This window comes from Camponotus vicinus, unplaced genomic scaffold (genome assembly GCF_025532165.1).
Source record: "Camponotus vicinus isolate PSW18456_S1 unplaced genomic scaffold, iyCamVici1.0 SCAF_27, whole genome shotgun sequence".
Classification (NCBI taxonomy): domain Eukaryota; kingdom Metazoa; phylum Arthropoda; class Insecta; order Hymenoptera; family Formicidae; genus Camponotus; species Camponotus vicinus.
Window position 1 is genome coordinate 17,501 of NW_028141964.1, and position 2,500 is coordinate 20,000.

General features: G+C 56.7%; 1 non-coding gene across 1 annotated transcript in view; it reads right to left on the reverse strand.

Moving 5' to 3' along the window:
- Positions 1-1,379, reverse strand: part of LOC145967734 (large subunit ribosomal RNA) — a 4,073-nt gene extending 2,694 nt beyond the window's left edge. Inside the window, exon 1 of the ribosomal RNA XR_014437530.1 lies at positions 1-1,379. This exon is cut by the window's left edge and continues 2,694 nt beyond it. This is a non-coding gene — a ribosomal RNA (large subunit ribosomal RNA).
- Between the last annotated feature and the right edge of the window lie 1,121 nt (positions 1,380-2,500).

The following is a 2,500-nucleotide window of genomic DNA, read 5'->3' on the forward strand; positions in this document are numbered from 1 at the left end:
AATAGGTTGAGGTCGTTTCGGCCCCAAGGCCTCTAATCATTCGCTTTACCAGATGAGACTCGCGCGCGTTCCGTGCGGAACGGCCGAGTGCCAGCTATCCTGAGGGAAACTTCGGAGGGAACCAGCTACTAGATGGTTCGATTAGTCTTTCGCCCCTATACCCAGTTCCGACGATCGATTTGCACGTCAGAATCGCTACGGACCTCCATCAGGGTTTCCCCTGACTTCGTCCTGACCAGGCATAGTTCACCATCTTTCGGGTCCCAACGTGTACGCTCTGGGTGCGCCTCTTCTCGCGTTGAGAACGAGACGCCCCGGGAGTGCGAGGCCGCATCGCGACGCGGCCCATCCTCCCTCGGTCGACGGCCAGGGCCGACCTTCACTTTCATTACGCCTTTAGGTCTCGCGACAAGTCCCAATGACTCGCGTACATGTTAGACTCCTTGGTCCGTGTTTCAAGACGGGTCCTAAGAGTACCCAAAGCAGTAGCGTCGCCGACCGGTATCCGTCCCCCGTGAGAGAGACGTTCGCAGGCCTGTCGAAGGTGATCCGTACTTTAACCAACAGCGGGCCAGGACCGGGGACGGCGCAAAGTCCGTAACCTCCGAGTACCGTGGCGCGCGCTTGCGACGGCCTCGACGCACCGTGTAGAAGTGCGGCCTGATACCTTGCGCGTACCGCCGAGCAGCCGGCCGGGCGACCGAGGGTTTGTCGCGTGCCGTTTTACCGGCGACGCGACAGTCACCGCACCCGGGCCGTAGACCGACACCCAGCGGGTCGCGACGTTCTACTTGGGGAGAAGTGCACGACGACGACAGCCGGACATCGGCGCACGGTAGCGTGCCCGCGCGCGAGCCGCGAGGACTCCGCGGGACATCGCCCACCGACGCGAAGCCAGCGCCGCTGACGATGAATCTCCCCGTTCGATCTTTTGGGTTTCTTAGGTTTACCCCTGAACGGTTTCACGTACTCTTGAACTCTCTCTTCAAAGTTCTTTTCAACTTTCCCTCACGGTACTTGTTCGCTATCGGTCTCGTGGTCGTATTTAGCCTTAGATGGAGTTTACCACCCACTTAGAGCTGCACTCTCAAGCAACCCGACTCTAAGGAGAGATCCTCCCGAGACGCGCACCGGTCGCTACGGGCCTGGCACCCTCTACGGGTAAGTGGCCCCATTCAAGATGGACTTGGACGCGACGCGACGCCTCGGGATAAGCGGATCCTCCCAAACACCACATTTCCCTGCGGCGGAACCGCGGGATTCGGTGCTGGGCTCTTTCCTGTTCGCTCGCCGCTACTGAGGAAATCCTAGTTAGTTTCTTTTCCTCCGCTTAATAATATGCTTAAATTCAGCGGGTAATCTCGCCTGCTCTGAGGTCGTCAGAGTTTTGTAGAGAAACTCTCTACAAAGTGATATAGAGAGATAGAGGGAGTGTGCGGTGGTGGAGTTATTGCGCTAAGTAGTATCATTATTGTTTGTTAACTACTACTATTGTTAGCGGTAACGCACCGACCGATATTGCGCGCGCGGCACAATCTAGTCTTGTTTCGCGGGGACGCGAGAGAGGAGATAGATATATTATAATATCGTTTTGCGCTTCTTTTCTTCCGTCCCTCTAACTTCCACGATTATAATAACACGGCGCGGCGTAATTATGATGCGCGCGCGCGCGTGTATATATATAACGGGCGCGGTATGGAATCGATTCGACGAGTACACGACGACGCGTGCCGGTCACAATCTTCGTTCGAAAATTTCGTGGACTCGGACACGCGGTCGGCTCGCGATTCATCCGCTTTTTTAAGGGTGGATTTCTCTCGCAATTTCTCTCCCTCCGCGTACCGCCGGACGACGACTGTGCGCGCGCCGCGGTTTCCCTTCTCCATATATTTTTACCGTAAGGTATCTCGCGCCGCGAGATAGGAGGCGAAGCCTCGCGTGTAATAAAAGGCGCGGTATCGCGCGAGCGCGCTGGCGCACCGAGAGACCGAGAGAGAGTCGCACAGCGCGACGACGCGATCGGAAGAGACAACGACGCGCTAGAAAGACGGACGCAGCAGAATGTGCTGCTGCGCCGCTTTCTTTTTGCATTTTATTCGCCAACTACGAGATCACTCGTAGAGAGCGAGATCATTCGAGTGTCGCGCGTCGTTCGTCGTCGTTCCTCTCGCTTAAACTTTTCGCATATTCTCTCGTGTGTCGTCGTTGTGTATATCTCCGCCGACAACTCTCTCCATATCATTCGACAGCCTCCGGGCGCCGCTCGCGCGCGCTTCGCTATCCTTTAAACGCTTTGTGCGTACACGCGCGCCTCTCTCCTCCTCTTTATAACTCCTCTCGCTGCACACACCTTCGGTGTCATTTCAGACGACGCCAATCGACGACGGCCTCTCGTCGAACCCGTCGCCAATACATACTGGGAGGGTGACAAAGAGGCTCTAGTCTCTCTCGGGCGAACGTCCAACGATCGCTCGTACGCCGTTTACGCAATGCGACGGGG